Below are 19,040 nucleotides of genomic sequence, written 5' to 3'. Positions count from 1 at the left end.
AAGGATTTTGTGTTTGTATTCATGAAGGATATTTCTGTAGTTTTCTTTTTTGTACTGTTGTTTGTCTGGCTTTGGTATGAGGGGTAATCTTAGCTTCATAAAATTAATTGGAAAGCATTTCTTCCTCTACTATTTCTTGGAGGAGACTGTGTAGAATTGATGTTATTCTTTACATGTTTGGTAGAGTTCTCTAGTGTTCATTCATAGTTTGAATGAGAAATCCACAGCCACTTAAATTTTTTCTTCCATAGAGATAAGGAGTTCTTCTCTTGCTTCTTTCAAAAAAATTGTCTTTCATTTTTGTAATGTTAACTATAATGTTTTGGGATTTCTTTAGGTTTATTTTACTTGGGATTCCCTTAGTTTCTTGAATCTATAGGTTTATCTCTTTTTTTCAAAATTTAGGAAGTTTTCAGCTATTATTTCTCTGAATTCCTTTTCATACCTTCTCTCTTTTTCTTTTCCTTCTGGGACTCCAGTGCCTTGACTATTAGATCTTTTGTCAAGTCTCACAGACCCCTGAGGGTTTGTTCTTCTTCTTTTTTTTTTTTTCAGTCCATTTTCTCTCTGTTACTCAGGTTAATTTCTTTTGTTTCAGCTCACTGTTTTTTTGTTTTTGTTTTTGTTTTTTTGTCTTTTCTAGGGCCGATCCCACAACATGTGGAGGTTCCCAGGCTAGGGGTCTAATTGGAGCTGTAGCCACTGGCCTACACTACAGCCACAGCAACACGGGATCCGAGCTGCACCTGCAACCTACACCACAGCTCACGGCAACGCCAGATCCTTAACCCACTGAGCAGGGCCAGGGATTGAACCCTCAACCTCATGGTTCCTAGTCAGATTCGTTAACCACTGCGCCATGAGGGGAACTCCTTTTTTTGTTTTTTGTTTAATTTTTTTCCTCCATCCCTTTCATTCTGCTGTTGAGCCCATCCATAGAGCTTTTTATTTTGGTTATTGTGTTTTTCAGTTCTAAAATTTCAAGTTGGTTCTCTCTTACATTTTCTATATCTAAAACCTTCTGATCTCTTTTCTAGGCTTTCCCATTGTTTGTCATTGCTCGTGGAAGTATTTTGTTCAGCTCCTTCTAATCTTTGTCAAATGATTCTAATATTTCTTTGATCTGGGGTTGGCATCTGTTAATTGAATTTTCATCCATTTTGAGATTTTTCAGGCTTTGGGTATGATAAGGAATGTTTGCTTGAAACTGGACATTTTTGTATTATGTTGTAGACACTGGATCTTATTCAAACCTCCTGTTTTAGCTGGTCTTCTCTGACACACTCTTGACAAGAAGGGGTGGTGAGGGAGGTTGCTGCCTCATTCCTGGCAGGTAGAAGCAGCAGTGAGGATTCCTCACTGTATCTCTGTTAATACCATTGGGGGTGCCTCATTACTGCTGGGAGCTGGTCAAAGTCCTGACTCTCCACTGACATCTGCTGACACCACTGTAGTGAGGAGTGAAGGATGCTTCATTACTGCCAGGTGGGAATGAAGGTCCAGGATCCCCATGTGGTCCCTCTAACACTGCAGGGGGGGGGAGTGGTTGGCCTCATCACTATGCTGTGGAGATATAAGTCTCAGCTTCCTATTCGTCCATCACTGACACCAGCCTAATTGGGTTGTTAGGGTGCTTCCTCACTGCCTCACAAGAATGGAAATCTGAGATCTCATTCAACCTTAGCTGGCATAGATGGGGATGAGGCTGCAGATTTTTTTATGTGGTATTTGTGGGAGTAGAGTGCTTGTTGTCTAAAACTTTTCTGTCTTACTAGGCTGCTCCTTCTGTGGTCTGCATCTCCTGGCATTTTCAGGCTGCTGGTTTCTTTAGTATCTATGATATTTGAGGCAAAAATAAAACCCAGGCAACTCATCACCATCTCATTCCTTGGTTCCTTGGTCTCTGGCTGATCTGTCCACTTTTCTCCATCTTTCAAATGCTTCTTAGGTTCATTTTGGGATGTAGGACCAAGGGTGTTTGTTAAACTCAGCAGGAGGGATAGGGGAAAGTTTGTTTAGTCCATCTTCTCAGAAGTGGACATTCCCCTCTCTGGGGAGAAAATTTTTGATTCAGAAGATGTCAGTATGAGGTCCCAACTCAAGAGAATAAGTAAGTGGTCACTTCCTCCATGAAATAATCACTGAAGATTGTCCTCTGACAGCCAGTCCTGGGACACTCCCATCACCCCGTGTGTCTATTGTTTGGACACTGGCCTGCTGTTTGGAGGTTCAACATCATATGTTCTTTTCTTCATGGAAGGAAATTTTCAGCTGCAGGCAAAGAAGAACTTTCTTTTTAAAAAAATTTTTTTTGCATTATTTAAAATTTTTTTATTATGGGTGATTGACAATGTTCTGTCAATTTCTGCAGTAGAGCAAAGTGACTCATGCATATATATACATTGTTTTTCTCACATTACCCTCCGTCATGTTCCATCACAAGTTATTAGATAAGTTCGCTGTGCTATGCAGCAGGCTCTCATTGCTTATCCACTCCAAATGCAATAGCTTGCATCTACTAACCCCAAGCTCCCAGTTCATCCCACTCCCTCCCCCTCCCCTTCCCTCTTGGCAACCACAAGTCTGTTTTCCTAGTCCATGAGTTTGTTTCTTTTCTGTAAATAGGTTCATTTGTGCCATATATTAGATTCCACATATAAGTGATATCATATGGTATTTGTCTTTCTTTCTGACTTACTTCACTTAGTATGAGAGCCCCTAGTTCCATCCATGTTGCTGCAATTGGCATTATTTTTTTCTTTTTTATGGCTGAGTAGTATTCCATTGTGTATATGTACCACATCATCTTCATCCATTCATCTGTCAGTGGATATTGAGGTTGTTTCCATGTCTTGGCTATTGTGAATAATGCTGCAGTGAACATATGGGTGCATGTATCTTTTTTAATGAAAGTATGCCCAGGAGTGGGATTGCTGTGTCATATGGTAGTTCTATATTTAGTTTTCTGAGGTACCTCCATACTTTTTTCCATAGTTGTTGTACCAATTAACATTCCCACCAAGATAGTAGGAAGGTTCCCTTTTCTTCACATCCTCTCTAGCATTTCTTATTTGTTGACATGTTCCTGATGGCCATTCTGACCTGTGTGAGGTGGAGAAGGACTTTCTAATGATCAGCTCTTCTCTCACAGGAGACCCTGCCATGGAGAATGTGAATTTTCATCCTTGAAAACATCCATCAGATGCTCAAAGTCCTGGGTTGGGAAGGAGGAGGCTCTAGGCAACCTCTGAGGCCCTTCTGATACTAAGATGGTGAGTTAATTCTTCTCTTTCTTTTGTATGAACCTCTAGGGGACAGAGTCCATGTGTAATTTTTCATTTGTTTGACATAGGTCCTCATGCTGGGCTTTGCACACAGGATACTGTTTGTGTCATTGACAGAGTGGTGGCTAGAGGCTGAATGACTGAATAGTGTGGGTTCCAGCTGGCATCCACTCAGACCCGCTACCCTCAAACACATGGTGGGGGTGAGCAGAGCTGGCTAATACCCAGATTATGCTGTGGACTTGGGGAAGTGGCTTGATGTCAATCCTTCCCCTTCCCTCCAGCCCTATATATTAGAGTGCTATGACTCAGTCAGTTCCTGCAAGGATGTGCTGACTTAAAACTCACAGCGCAGCAGATATCCTTAGAACATGCGTAAGCATTTATCTTGCTTTGCCACTTCATCCTTGGCTCAGGACAGTTGGTCTTTCCCGGATCTGATTACGCACGAGGGCCAGATACCCAGGGCTCAGATTTAAAGATTTAGAAGTCCATTAGGTAGGGAAGAGAACCAGGTGGCAGAAAGAGCTGGCTTAGCACTTTTCTTCTGAGCCATGTGCAGACATCAGCTAATGAAATAAGCCCATTAGGAAAAGAATGTTGGAGAATCCCTTTCAAGAGCATGGAGGTCCTTTGGAGGAAAGAACATTCTCTGACTCGGACAGAGATCCAGGGATCTCTGGGGGAAAATGTCTTTTCAAAATGGTTTCTTCAAGGAGTTCCCGTCGTAGCTCAGTGGTTAACGAATCTGACTAGGAACCATGAGGTTGCGGGTTCGATCCCTGGCCTTGCTCAGTGGGTTAAGGATCCGGCATTGCTGTGAGCTGTGGTGTAGGTTGCAGACATGGCTCGGATCTCACGTTGTTGTGGCTGTGGTGTAGGCTGGTGGCTACAGCTCTGATTCGACCCCTAGCCTGGGAACCTCCATATGCCGCGGGAGTGGCCCAAGAAATGGCAAAAAGACAAAATAACAAAAAAAAAAAAAAAAAAAAAAAGATTTCTTCAAAAGAAATAGAGAAGCTGCTTTGTTTTGGCCCTGTCATATGGGTTATCTTGGTTAAGTCTCATGGCACATGGGTGAGTTAGTCATCGTCTCAGTTTTTAGTTGAGGAAACAGGTGAAAAGAGGTTAAGACATTTCTCTGAGGTCAGTCACAAAGCTGACAAATGGCAGAGCTGTGATTTATACTCTGGTCTGATTCCAAACTCATGCTTTCATCAAGCCGTCATTCTGGCTTTTCTAGAAGGGGAGCACCAAAGGGAGAATTTCTTTTTTTTTTTTTTGAATTTTTAATTAATTGTTTTTATTGATGTATAGTTGATTTACAGTGTTGTGTCAATTTCTGCTGTACAGCAAAGTGACCCAGTCATATATATACATCTATTCTTTTTGTCATACTGTCTTCCATCACAGTCTATCCCAAGAGATTGGATATAGTTCCCTGTGCTGTACAGTAGGACCTCATTGCTTATCCATATTTTTTTTTTTTTTGCTTTTTAATTTTTTTTTTTTTAGGGTTGCACCTGTGGCATATGGAGGTTCCCAGGCTATGGGTCCAATCAGGGCTACAGCTGATGGGCTACCACACAGCCACAGCAACATTGGATCCAAGCCACATCTGAGACTTATATCACAGCTCATGGCAACACCAGATCCTTACCCCACTGAGCGAGGCCAGGAATTGGACCTGCAACCTCATGGTTCCTAGTCGGATTCCTTTCCGCTGTGCCATGACAGGGACTCCTGCTTATCCATTTTAAATGTAACAGTTTGCATCTACCAACCTCAAACTCCCCATCCATCCCACTTCCTCCCCTCTCCCCGCTGGCAACCACAAATCTGTTTCAAAGAGAGAATTTAAAAGATTTGCTTTAGAGGTACCAGGCTTAAGAAGATGAAATCGGAAATGGATGTATATTTTTCAGATTGATCCATAGTTACCACTTGCTTTGGTTATCATTCCTTATTGCATCTCAGACTTTCTGTCTATGATCACTGTTCTTCTGAATTAAGCATGTCCTTTAGTAAATATATCAATATGGGTCCGATCGGAGAGACCACACAGTAATTTGAGCAGGGGAAGTTTAATATACAGAATTATTAATTAAATGGGGACTGGCATAATAAGGGGTTGGGTAATAAGTGGCAAAGAGAATACATTAATATAGGCTGCTTCCTGTGTCCGCTATCCCTATATTCTTTACTACTACTCTCTCTATATGTCTCGTATATGCTATATATATATGAGAGGCTAAGAAATGGAACCAGGAAGAAAAACACCCCTGCATTATCTCTCTACTGCCCTCTATTGACAAAGCTTATTAACATAATGCCAGCTGGCAAAAGAAAACTAAAAGCCCATCTCAGCTCAGTGCAAGCAAATCCGACTAGCATCCATGAGGATGTGGGTTCGATCCCTGGCCTCGCTCAGTGGGTTAAGGATCCAGCATTGCCATGAGGTGTGGTGTGGCTTGCAGATGAGGCTTGGACCTGGCATTGCTGTTGCTGTGGTGAGGCCAGCAGCTGTAGCTCTGATTCAACCCTTAGTCTGGGAATTTCCATGTGCCTCGGGTATGGCCCTAAAAAAACCCTAAACTAAACTAAAATAAAACAAAGAGCCCACCTCTACTTTTGCAGAGCAGAAGGGTGAATTTGGAGCTGAGAGACATAAATTGACAGGTGGCACAGTGAAGGTCTTCTGATGATACCTGTCTCAATTTTCATCTGAAAGTTTTGCCCCCATTCTTGATAAAAATATTGGTGGGTATACAATTTATTTTTTACTCAGCACCTAAAGATATCACTCCACTGTCTTTAGGTTTTCACTGAGAAGTCATCTGCCAGTTCGATTATTCTTTGTTTGTCTTTTTTTCCCCCTGGTTATTTTAAATTTTATTTCTGTGCTTTTGGTGTTTGGCAGATTCACTATGTCTACAAGTAGATTTTGTTTTGGTTATTCTGCTTGGTATTTGCTGAATCTGGAGATTAATGTCTATTTAGTTTTGAAAAAATCTCAGCTATCAGATCTTCAAATAATGCTTCTCTCCTATCTCTCTCTCCTTTCCTTTTGAAGCTTTGATCAGATGAAAGTTAGACCTTCTTATTTTAGCCTCCATGTCTCTTAACCACTCTTTCATATATTCAGAATTTTTTTTATTACTTCTATGCTGCATTTGGGGTAATTTTTTTCAGATTTGCCCACAAGTTGATGAAATCTCTCATTATGTGTATCTAATACACCATCGATGGACTTTTGATTTCAGTTATTACAGTTGTTTTGTCTGTAGATGGTATATTTGATTCTTTTTCAAATCTGTTTGGTTATATTTATATAATTCTCCCTACTCTTAATTTGAGTCTTTTTCTTTCTTCCTCCCTCCCTCCCTCCCTTTCTTTCTTTCTTTTTTTTTTTTTTTTTTTTTGCTCTTTAGTGCTGCACCTGCAGCATATGGAAGTTCCCGGGCTAGGGGTTGAATCAGAGCTGCAGCTGCTGGCCTACCCCACAGCTCAGGACAATGCCGGATCCTTAACCCACTGAGCAAGGCCAGGTATTGAACCCACATCTTCATGATTGGTGACCTGCTGAGCCACAATGGGAACTCCCTCTTTTTTTTTTTTTTTTCTTGTCTCACCATTTTGGTTTTTTAAGAAACTAAAATATAGTTGATTTATAGTGCTGTGCCAATTTCTGCTGTACCGCATAGTGACCCAGTCATACATATGTATACATTTTTTTTCTTATATATCTTCCATCATGTTCTATCCCAAGAGATTGAATATAGTTCCCTGTGCTGGACAGTAGGACCTCATTGCTTATCCTTTCTAAATGTAATAATTTGCATCTTCCAACCCCAAACTCCCTGTCTATCCTATTCCCTTCTGCTTCCCCCCTTATTTCTAAACATATCAAACATGTAAAATTGTGTCTTTTAATTTGAGTATCTGATGTTTTTATGGGTTTAATGCTGTTTTATGGGTCGCTGCTGACACTCATGGTGTCATAGTGCCTTGTGTGTTAGGTTTTGAGTATAATTACACCTTCCTTGGAACTTTATCTATAGGAATTATTTGAGGCCTGGATTGAAGATGAGTCTCTCCAGAAAGCACTGGTTTGTTTCTGACAGGCTTTGGGGGATGTAGTTAAACTGGGACCTCTTTAAGTGATAGTGCCAGCTTCAGGTTTTGTGAACAATCCAGGTAATAACAACTTGACCTTCAAGTCCTGGTTATGTTCTGGGTTTATAGTTGGAGTTCTCAGAAATTTTTATCTTCTCCACCTAGAATCCAAGGTCAGAGATAGTCAGTTTTCTCTACTGTCCCCTCTCCAAAAAGGGGGTTTGGGGGTTATTTCTACTTCACCATTTGAGGACACAGACCTTTGAATTCCCAGCTTTCTGCAGGGGACAGTGGTTCTTTTAGATTTCCTACTTTGAACAGGCCACAGCCTTTGTCTCCTGTAAACTACTGGGCCATGAATACTGAAGCTCAGTGTTAACAGGGCTTGCTGAATGTCCTCCAGGGAATGTTGGTTTCATTGTCCTCTGGTTTCTACCTTTATTTTTGGCCCTTGAGAATTTTTTACTTTATAATTTTTTTTTTTGTCTTTTTGCCTTTTCTAGGGCCGATCCCGTGGCACATGGAGGTTCCCAGGCTAGGAGTTCGAATCAGAGCTGTAGCCTCTGGCCTACGCCAGAGCCATAGCAACACAGGATCTGAGCCACGTCTGCAACCTACACCACGGCTCATGGCAATGTGGGATCCTTAACCCACTGAGCAAGGTCAGGGATCGAACCCGCAACCTCATGGTTCCTAGTCGGATTTGTTAACCACTGAGCCATGATGGGAACTCCTGAGAATTTTTTACTTTAAAATATATATATATATATATTTTAATGACTGCACCAGCAGCATATGGAAGTTTCCAGGCCAGGGATTGAATCTGAGCCACAGCTGAGGCCTATGTCAGATCCTTTAACCCACTGCCCCCAGGCAGCTGCGGTGACCCAAGTCACTTCAGTTGCATTCTTAACCCACAGCGGGAACTCTATTTACTTTCTTCCTAACTCATTTCTTTCCAGACTTTATGTAGTCTACTGGGAGGGTTTGTCAGAATCTCAAATTTGCTATAGTAAGAAACAATTTGAACAAGGCTAGATATAAGGCCACATTTAGTCCTCACAATAATTGCAGGATTATTAAGTCGATTTTTTTTTTTTTTTTTTTTTTTTTGGCCCAGAAAGTTGAGGCTTAAGGAGTTTACATAGAGATCGAGTGTTAGAGCTGGACTGGGACTTAAATCTACTTCTTCTGGCTCCATTTCATCCATCCTTTGTTCTCCCCACCACATCGCTCTAGTTCCTTGGTTTTCTCCCTTCAATTAGCACAAATTCTAGAATTCTCTGTGATGTGGGCTGTTCCTTGAGCCCAGAAATGCAGTGAGAATTCTAGAGGAGTCTTATGTTATTTTTCACTTTACAGACTGCAGTCCAACTTCTCTGGATGGTGCCCACTTTTCTAATGGTTGGAGACCCAGTAAGGACGGTCCGAACTGATAAACTGGAGCATCATGGATGCAGCCCCCAATTCCCCAGAGATCTGTGAAGCATGAGGGTGTGCGATTTTCTTTGCAGGATATTTTCCTATTCCGTGTTGTTTACAGAATGTACTCTGGAGTCTAGAGTCCCTTCGGGAACACTATGCTCTGACAGGGCCCCTCCTTTTCTCTTTCCCTCCTTCCCTCTTTGTCTGCTTTTACCTCGTCCTCCCTCTCTTACAAGGGTATTCAGTGGAAACTCCAGGGATTGAGTCCTTCTGTCAAACAGACGTCAACATTGGAAACGTCAGAAGTACACATTCTGTATGTCTTCCAGACTTGGAAAGAACTGGGACCAATTAAAAGTGAACTTTTAAGAGCAGCGAACATCTTGCATGCCAGGTTTCAGCTGAATGTCACTCCAATTGCCTGAATTATAACTATCAGAAAAAAATGCCTTCTAATTATGGAAATGCCATTAGGAGGAGTTCCTTCTGCCTGGAAACTTAAAAAATGACTACCGCCCCTACTTCTACTCCATCTCTTCACACGATTGCTGTAGTTCAGAGGGAAAGAGGGAAGCTCACTGTATTGAAAAGAGAATTTGTACCATATGGAATCTGAATGTGGATTCTAACTCCATCAATTATTGCCTCTCCGACCTTGGAGAAAACAGTTGACCTCTCTGATCCTCCATTTCCCCATTTATAAAAACAAGGATAATAATACCTACTCCATGAAAGTGTTGTCAAGATTAAATGAGATGGTGTACATGATATATATAGCATCTAGCTTGCACGTAAGGGATTGCAAAATTGAGTGGGTGGAGAAGGAGGGACCAAGATAATTGTCGGTAAGAATGAAGAGAGAGCTTTGACGCAAATGATAACTGACACAGTTACTCATTTAAGCAGTTTTTCACTCTGGTGATCTCTACACATTCATTTAGTTATGGAGAGTCACACGCTCATTTAGATATTGCTCTTTGGTGCCTTCGGGCCTGGTTGGCCAATTCCACGCAGGAGGAGATGAAGATATGTCGAACTTCATCTTTCCATAGAATCTTGGCTCTGGGAGGATTTCTATTCTCTGATCTTGCTGATACCTGATTTGATCTCATGAAGGTACTTCTCTGCCATGGCAGAGCATTCTCTTCCCCCTCCATCTTTCACCCAAATGCTGGACAGAGTCTGGATCTGCCTTTTCCAGCAGGTGGACCTTAGAGCCTGACAACTGGGAAAAAGTAGATTTATTGCAGTGTGTCCCCAGATCCATATACTTACCAAACATTGCTTATAGACAGATATGTCTTGAAATTATATATTCACATATATTGCAAATATGTATAAAAAATACTTAAGACAGTAGCAGATGAAGAGAAGCCTTTTGAGCTGTATTTTCTCAGGCAATGAGTATAAAAGTACAATCCTGTGGATCTGAGAATATTTTGGATTTCATTTGAAAGGGTTGGAAATGACGAGGGATCTGATGAAAGACTCATGTCTCGGTGGGCTGACCTTCCTGCACTCTTCCATCTCCTCAATCTATGAGGTCAATGTTGAAGAAGGTGGTGGCATCATCTCCACTTGCCATCAAGGATATCCTCCGAAGGATAACTGTGGTCCTGATAATGCCTCCAGCTGTGTTTCCCTGTACCCCCTGGATGGCTCATTAGGTGAGTATAGGGTGCTTGGGACCTGGACACCTCGGTCCCAGCCTCCCTTGGTTGCCTCAGTGCTTGTCCTGTGCTACAAGGCTGGTCATAGTGGATGTGGAAGTTCAACAAAGACCATCTTAGTGACAGGCAAGTGGGGCAGTGAAAAGGAAATGGGCAGGTAGCCCGGAGCACAAAGAAGGGGCAATGAGGAAAGGAAGGAAGGGGCAGGAGCGAAAAATACATCATAGAGCATAGTGACCAAGAGTTCTCACTAACTCCTGGAAGAAGAACTCCAAAGATTAGATTGTGAGGATGATCCAGCTGCCACATTTTATCCTTTTCTCCTATTTTCTGCTCTTTCCCTCTTTGCTCCTACTCCCTCCCATTCCTAGAGAGACGTGCTCTTCCTAAGACGTATCCCATCACCATGGCTTTGTACCCCTCCTCCTCTCATAGCTACCATCATCCCACTCTTTCAGTTACCATTTGTTTTTATAGCTTCTCTCCCTCCTGGCTTTCCCCCTAAGTTCATGACCATTGTGCTTGAAGCCATACGTTTGCCCTAACTCTGTCTTTTCCTTCACAGCCAAGCATCTGGAAAGAGTGCTCTACTGTCTTCTTATGCCCTGTCCACTCATTTCCCATTTGCTCCTTAATATAAGGTTGGGTGGCTTATGTCCTCATCACTCCACTCCACCTGCTCTGGGTGGACCTACTAGTGTCCTCACCATAGAACCAAGTGGAAAGTTTTCATCCTTTTTTTCTTGGGTGTGTCTGGCCTATTTAACTATTGGTCACACCCTCAGTTTCCTTAGGGTTTCCTCTTCATGAGTCCCACTGACCCCTCAGTGTTGGTAGTCCCACTGACCCCTCAGTGTTGAGTTTGCCTTTTCTTTCCTCTTAACCCCACTCCATTCCCAGAAAATCTGTGGTTTGTAACTACTATCTGTAACTGTGATCTCCAGCTCTGATCTGGACCTTGAGTTCTGGACTCTTATGTACAGTCATCAACTGGATGGCTTCTCTTAGATGTCTCATCAGCACTGCAGACTTAGCCTAAGCTGGCACAGTTGACTGGCCATTTGCTCCCTTCCCTTACCTGTGCTTTGTATCTTTGTGGTGACATTCCATCTATTTAGTTACTCAAACTAGAATGCAGTCAATCGGAATTCCCATCATGGCTTAGATGGTTAATGAACCCGACTAGCATCCATGAGGACGTGGGTTCGATCCCCGGCCTCGCTCGGTGGGTCGAGGATCCGGCATTGCCATAAGCTGTGGTGTAGGTCACAGACACGTCTCGGATCTGGCATGGCTGTGGCTGTGGCATTGGCCAGCGACTGCAGCTCCGATTCAACCTTTAGCCTGGGAACCTCCATATGCCATGGGTATGGCCCTGAAAAGATGAAAAAAAAAAAAAAAAGAATGCAATCAATCCTACCTCCTTGCTATGGACTGAACTGTGCCTCCCACCCCCGAACGCAGATGTTGAAGCCCTAACCCCTCGATATGACTCTATCTGGAGATGGGGTCTTTAGGAGTAACTAAGGCTAATGAAGGCATAAGAGTGGGACCATAATCAAATAGGACTATGGCCTTATAAGAAGAGTTGTGAGGACACAGCGAGAAGGTGGCCATCTGCAAGTCAGGAAGAGAAGCCCCACCAGCATCTGACCCTAGGGGACCTTGATCTTAGACTTCCAGTCTCCAGAACTGCCAAGATTAAGTCCCCATGGGTTAGGATACCAGTCTATGGTATTTGTTATAGCAGCACAAGCTGACTAATACTCTTCTCTTTCTTTTTCTCCTTGCAGTGAGAAAACTCTGTCTATCTTAGTGTCTAAATAGTTTACTTGTGTAAAGCTTTCCTTTTTATCAAATTCCAATGTGGCTATAAAGACTCATGTAATTCTACAAGTCCTTTTTTTTCTTTTTTTAAATTAATTTATTTTTTTCCCACTGTACAGCAAGGGGATCAAGTTATCCTTACATGTATACATTTTTCCCCCCACCCTTTGTTCTGTTGCAATATGAGTATCTAAACATAGTTCTCAATGCTACTCAGTAGGATCTCCTTATAAATCTATTCTAAGTTGTGTCTGATAAACCCAAGCTCCTGATCCCTCCCACTCCCTCCCTCTCCAATCCCAGCAGCCACAAGTCTATTTTCCAAGTTCATGATTTTCTTTTCTGTGGAGATTTTCTTTTCATTTGTGCTGGATATTAGATTCCAGTTATAAGTGATATCATATGGTATTTGTCTTTGTCTTTCTGACTCATTTCACTCAGTATGAGATTCTCTAGTTCCATCCATGTTGCTGCAAATGGCATTATGTCATTCTTTTTTTATGGCTGAGTAGTATTCCATTGTGTATATACACCACATCGTCTGAATCCAATCATTTGTTGATGGATATTTGGGTTGTTTCCATGTCCTGGCTATTGTGAATAGTGCTGCAATGAACATGCGGGTGTATGTGTCTCTTTTAAGTAGAGTTTGTCCGGATATATGCCCAAGAGTGGGATTGCGGGGTCGTGTGGAAGTTCTATGTATAGATTTCTAAGGTATCTCCAAACTGTTCTCCATAGTGGCTGTACAAGTTTACATTCCCACCAACAGTGCAGGAGGGTTCCCTTTTCTTCACAACCCCTCCAGCACTTGTTATTTGTGAATTTATTAATGATGGCCATTCTGACTGGTGTGAGGTGGTATCTCATGGTAGTACAAGTCCTTTTAAAAAATACTGCTCTTTCCACCTCAGGTCACTTCATTGGATCAAGGCGCTTCTCCTTTCATGTTGATTTTGGTATTTACCTCCAGCTCTGAATTTTTATATTCATATTGCTCCTTGTTGGTAGTTCAGTTTTTGTCTCATCTGCAGCTTTTCCGATATGGTGAGAATCTAGTTTTTTCACTCTTATCTCCTCATGTACCCACACCACACAATTCTGCAGTTTCCCCCTCCTCTCTTTATATTCATATGGTAATTTTGGTTTGATCAAGATTACGACTCTGTAATTTTTATTTGAAGCTTAGTTACTACTTGTCGTTTCTTGCTCAACTTTTTGATCTCTGTGGAATTTTAAATTATCTTCCATTAAATTTTTTTCCATACTTTTGTTTTTTTTATACTCATCACTAATTCACTGCTCTCCCAGATGTCTAAATCTCTAAATCTCTTCTCAGTATGTTCAGACATAGAAGTTAGTTCTGTTACTGAGTCTTTTTCAGATTCTTGGACAGCAAGGCCATAGAAATGAATATTGCTTCCACAAGACTCTTAGGCAAGCAAAGCTTTTTATTAAAAGAGATAAATTGTGCACAAGGGAGAAGGCAGAAAAAAAAAATGCCAACTCCCCATGTAGAAGGGGCCAGTTGCTTTTATAACAAAAGGGAGGGTTTGTGATTACTGATAATTTCCAGAAATCATCAAACGTCTTTGATCGGCAGCAGGTGGCTCCATGGTGGCTGTCAGGATTAGGGAGTGCTTCTGAGAGGGGAAAAAAATAGAGGAGAATTTTCTGCAGAAAAGCGAAGGCACAGATAAGGTTAAAATTTATAGTTGAGCTTCTTGCCTTGTGGCAACTAGTTATACTCCTTAATGTAACAGATAAAGTTAATCTTTTATTCCTGCAAGCCGGGTTTTTTCCTTTCCTTTTCTTTTCTTTTTTTTTTTTCCTTTTGTCCTTTTAGGGCTGCACCAACAGCATATGGAGGTTCCCAGGCTAGGGGTCTAATCGGAGCTACAGCTACTGGCCTACACCAGAACCACAGCAACGCAGGATCCAAGTCTACACCACAGCTCACAGCAAATGCTGGATCCTAAACCCACTGAGCGAGGCCAGGGATCGAACCCACAACTTCGTGGTTCCCAGTCGGACTCATTTCTGCTGTGCCACCATGGGAACTCCAAGCCTGGTTTTTTTCTCTGGGAGTCAGGCCCCCAAGACATTTTGTTCTATAGCTTGCAAGGCCTCTTTTGCCTAAAACTATTATTGGGGTCTTTCCCCAAAATAGCCATGTTCTGATTTTTTTTTTTTTTTTCCTCAGCTCATCATTGTCTCTCTCCCTCTTTTTTTTTTTTTTTTTTTTTTTTTTTTTTTTTTGCTTTTTAGGGCTGCACCTGCAGCATATGGAAGTTCCCAGCATAGGGGTCTAATCTGAGCCACATCTGCCACCTATACCACAGTTCACAGCAATGCCAGATACTTAACCCACTGAGCGAGGGCAGGGATCGAACCCACATCCTCATAGTTGGTTTTGTAACTGGCTGAGTTGTTATGGGAACTCTCTTATCAATGTCTTCTTGAAGTTGCTTATGAAGCTTCCCACTAACATGAAACTGGCCTGCTACCCTCTCTGCCTGCTGCCCAGAGACCACACTCCATCACTTTTCACTGTATCCCTGAAGTCCCTTGGCTTTTTCTTTGCATCAGGTCCTTCGTTGGATCTTATGCCATCTTCTTTCTTCATTTACTCCCTCCTTTAGTAACTTTCTGAGAAATGGCTCACGGGAGGCAATTTTTTTTTTTTTAACTTGGTAAGTTTTAAAGTGCTTTTATTCTACTTTCACATTTATTTGGTATTTTGAATAAGTATACAATTCTGAGTTGAAAATTATTTTCCCCAGGGTATTTTGAGAGCATGGCTTAACTTTTATCTAGATTTCAGAGTTACCACTGGGAAGTTTCATGTTAATCATATTTTGACTGTTATTTGTTTTTTTTAAACCCCTCTCTGCAAACTTTTAAGGTATTTTATTCGGCCCCAGGGTTCTGAAATTTTCACCTTTGAGTGACTATTTTTATCCATTGTGCTGGGTACTCGATGGCCCTTTTATTACGGAAAATCCTGTCCTTTAGCTCCAGGATATTTTCTTGAAGAAAAATTTAAAAAAAAAAAAATGTCTTTCTCAGAGTTCCCATTGTGGCTTAGCAGTAATGAACCCAACTAGAATCCATGAGGACACAGGTTTGGTCCCTGGCCTTGCTCAGTGGGTTAAGGATCCAGTGTTGCCTTGGGCTATGGTGTAGGTCTCAGACGTGGCTTGGATTCTGCATTGCTGTGGCTGTGGTGTAGGCCGGCAGCTGTAGCTCTGATTCGACCCCTTGCCTGGGAACCTCCATGTGCTCGGGTATGGCCCTAAAATAAAGACAAAAAAAATGTTTCTCTCCTCACCATTTTCTCCGCTTTAGGTCTAGAATTCTATTTTTCAGCTACTGGATCTTCTGAGTTAATCCTCTAATTTTTTAATCTTCTCTTTCTCGTTTTCTGTTTCCTTATCTTTATGCTGTACTTTCTGGGAGATTTACTCAATTTTATCTCCCAGCCATTGTACTGAAGCTTTCATTTCTGCTCACAGGTTTCTGGTAATTAACAAGAGCTCTTTTTTGTTGTTGTTTGTTTTCTGAAAATTACTTTTAATAGCATTCTGTTTTAATTTCGGGGCTTCAAAGCCTTCACATGCTTCTCTGTGGTTATTATCATTAGATGTCTGGATGTCTTCTTTCTCCTGAGCATTCTCTTCCTTTCATGCTGCTTTCTCACATGTGTTTCAGTCTGTCTCAGGGTAAAGGTATTCCTCACATGTTTTGGGGGATCCTTGTTTGACTACCTTTGTCTGTCTGTCCATGCTTGGGACTCACAAACCTGGGCCTCAATATAGGACAGTTTTGCTAGAATGTTTAGTTGAATCGCTTTTTCTTTTTCTTTTTTTTTTTTCTTTTTAGGGCTGCACCTGTGGCACATGGAGGTTCCCAGGCTAGGGGTCTAATCGGAGCTGTAGCTGCTGACCTACACCACAGCCACAGCAACGCGGGATCTGAGCTGCGCCTGTGCCCTACACCACAGCTCACGGCAATGCCAGATCCTTAACCCACTGAGTGAGGCCAGGGATCGAACCCTCAACCTCATGGTTCCCAGTCAGATTCATTTCCACTGCACCATGATGGGAACTCCATTTGGTTTTTTTTTTTGTTTTTGTTTTTGTTTTTTTTTTTATCTCTTGATATCAGAGGTTTGGACCTTCCTCTTGGACTTGTCAGGTTTCCTGGAGGAAAATTTTCCAGTCTCCTGCCTGGAGGGTTTCAGCGTGGCTTAATGGCAATCACTGAGTCCATTCAGAGAAGAAGGCTAGAAGTCTCAATAACAACCTTTTAGTTCCTTTGATTTTTGTGTGGTGGCCCTGGTTTCAACTGGGCTTGGTGTCCCTTAGTCCAGAGAACCTAGACCTCTGTTGTCCATTATGTAGCCTCTTGTCACATGGGGCTTTCAGCACTTGACATGTGGCTAGTGTAACCAAAGAACTAAATTTTAAATTTCAATTTATTTTCTATTGCGTTTGTCAGGTTATGTTTGAACCATAGAAAAACAACATTGCACAACCATTTTGCCACACTTGCCAGTGTAATGTACCTGCCAATTATTGCACCAGCTTCATATTGTTAAGTATTTTAATTAAAGAAAAACTAAAAATCTGTACAAAGGAAATTCTGAATTCCTTTTTCTTAATTCCTGGAACTACAGCACATTGGAAAGAGAAGCAGGGACTGTGCCTGCAAAAGGCCCTGTGTCATAACTCTTGACACTGGGAATGCCAATAAAACTGTGAGACCTGACCTTCAAAAAAATTTTTTTTTAATTTATTTAAAAAAAAATTCACACCCTACTGGGTATTGGGAAAGTTTTACATATTTTGGAAAAACTTGGGTACGTGGATCTACTTTTCAAACTGTAGACAGTATGAAATCTATACATAGATCGAGTTTTCTGACGAAAACTTAGCATTCAGATTGATGTGTGTGAATGTAAAATACATTATATTTTAAAAATGAGTATAAAAGATCTCACCAATAATTTTTTTTGCCTTTGTTTGTTTGTTTGTTTGTTTGGTTTTTTTGTTTGTTTGTTTGTTTGTTTTTTAAAGCTGCACCCGTGCCATATGGAAGTTCCCAGGCTAGGGGTCGAATTGGAGCTGTAGCTGCCGGCCTGCACCACAACCACAGCACTTTAGGATCTGAGCCTCGTCTGTGACCTACACCACAGCTCAGGGCGATGCCAGATCCTAAAACTCACTGAGCGAGGCCAGGGATCGAACCTGCATCCTCGTGGATGCTAGTCAGGTTCGTGAACCACTGAGCCACGATGGGAACTCCTCACCAGTAATTTTTTATGATGTAATATTTTGGATATATTGGGTTAAATAAACTACATTATTAAAGGTAATTTGACATGTTTAAACAGTTTTTAATTATGTATGTAGCTCACACTGTGTTTCTATGGGCAGTGTTGTCCTAGAGGCTGGAGGTGATGCTCCAGTGGGGAGAGGCAGTCATCTTCTTGAGATTGGCTCCCTAACTGCAGTGTAAATAGACATGCACCCAGTCTTCTCATGTGACCCCTGCTTCGTGTCACTTGCAGAGGACTCAGTGCTGCCTGGCCCTGGGCCCTTGGGGCTCCCCTGGTGCAGATCAGGTGGTCCTTGGTTTTGTTTATTGTCAGGTGGGAATCTAGTTTCCTTGGGTTTTGCTTGTTGGTTACCAACTAGTTGTCTGCGTTCAGGTATCTAAAAGTTTATTGCTATTGACTATCTGTTCTACACCTTTGGGGTTTATACTCTAAAAAATTCATGCACCAGTGTTTTAGTGGGGTTTTAGGAAGAAACAGAGACAAAAATGCCTGTATCCAATCCTCCTTCTTGAACTGGAAGTCCTAAGTATCTTCTGATGTCCTCTCTTGATCCATCCTACTTTGTGGCATCATTTCTTGGAGAAAGATCCCAGACTTCGATTAGCTGGCCCTACTTCCAGCCTCTTCCCCCATAAAGCTCTGTTGTAGGTTGCAGATCTGCTTACGTTGTTCCTCTGCTTAAAACCCTTCAACAGCTTCCAATACACAAACAAAAACACTCAAGCTCCTCAGTTTGGCAAGGAAAGTTCCCCAGGAGCTGACTCCTTGGTACCTCTCTTCCTTATTTACTACTGCTCCCCATTCCAAACCTCCTCACCCATCACCCCAGGATAGAGCTCCTTTAATGCCTCTGCTTGTCCCATGCTATTCGCTCTTCCTTCCAACATTTCCACTTGGCCAGCTGTTTGATCCTTGATAACACAGCTCACCACACCATCTTTGAACCTTGCCCTTGGTGGTGGTAGGTGAGGAGATAGGAATAGACTGGGTGTCCCATCCATTATAATAGCAACAATAACAGGCAGCACACACAGCATGTAGCAGGTACTCTTTGGGCCCGTTACACACTTCAAATCATGATTCTTCTCATTTTCTGTTATCAGAAATGGAAGGTGTGGAGAGGTTCTGTAACTTTCCCAACTGAGTCAAAGTGTTGGAAGTTGAACTCCAGGGTTCCTGCCTTTGTGTGTCAAAGGTGCCCATGCTTTTGTCATGGCGCAGTTGCTGGCATACTAGGCTGTCACCCTGCTAGACTAGGAACTGCCTGAGGCCAGGGACCAGGTCTCTGTTATCACTGCATTATAAATGCTTGGCATAGGCCGTGGCATACAGCAGGGGCTTAAAATATATTTGTTAAATAGAACCTGCCATCCTCTA

The 19,040-nt window shown here is 42.0% G+C and overlaps 1 long non-coding RNA gene across 3 annotated transcripts in view; it reads left to right on the top strand.

Annotated features, from left to right (window-relative positions):
- LOC106509423 overlaps window positions 1-19,040 on the top strand; it is a 46,046-nt gene that overhangs the window by 12,800 nt on the left and 14,206 nt on the right. The window contains exons 2-3 of one of the 3 annotated variants that reach the window (XR_002341574.1): window positions 3,152-3,272; window positions 10,283-10,470. This is a non-coding gene — a long non-coding RNA (uncharacterized LOC106509423). Of the gene's footprint in view, window positions 1-3,151; window positions 3,273-8,762; window positions 10,149-10,282; window positions 10,471-19,040 lie in introns of those variants that run through there. The other 2 variants (XR_001306967.2, XR_002341575.1) reach the window with 2 other exon arrangements.

The sequence above is a fragment of the Sus scrofa genome, chromosome 2, assembly GCF_000003025.6.
Source record: "Sus scrofa isolate TJ Tabasco breed Duroc chromosome 2, Sscrofa11.1, whole genome shotgun sequence".
In the NCBI taxonomy this organism is placed as follows: domain Eukaryota; kingdom Metazoa; phylum Chordata; class Mammalia; order Artiodactyla; family Suidae; genus Sus; species Sus scrofa.
This window is presented reverse-complemented; position numbering and strand designations above follow the sequence as displayed.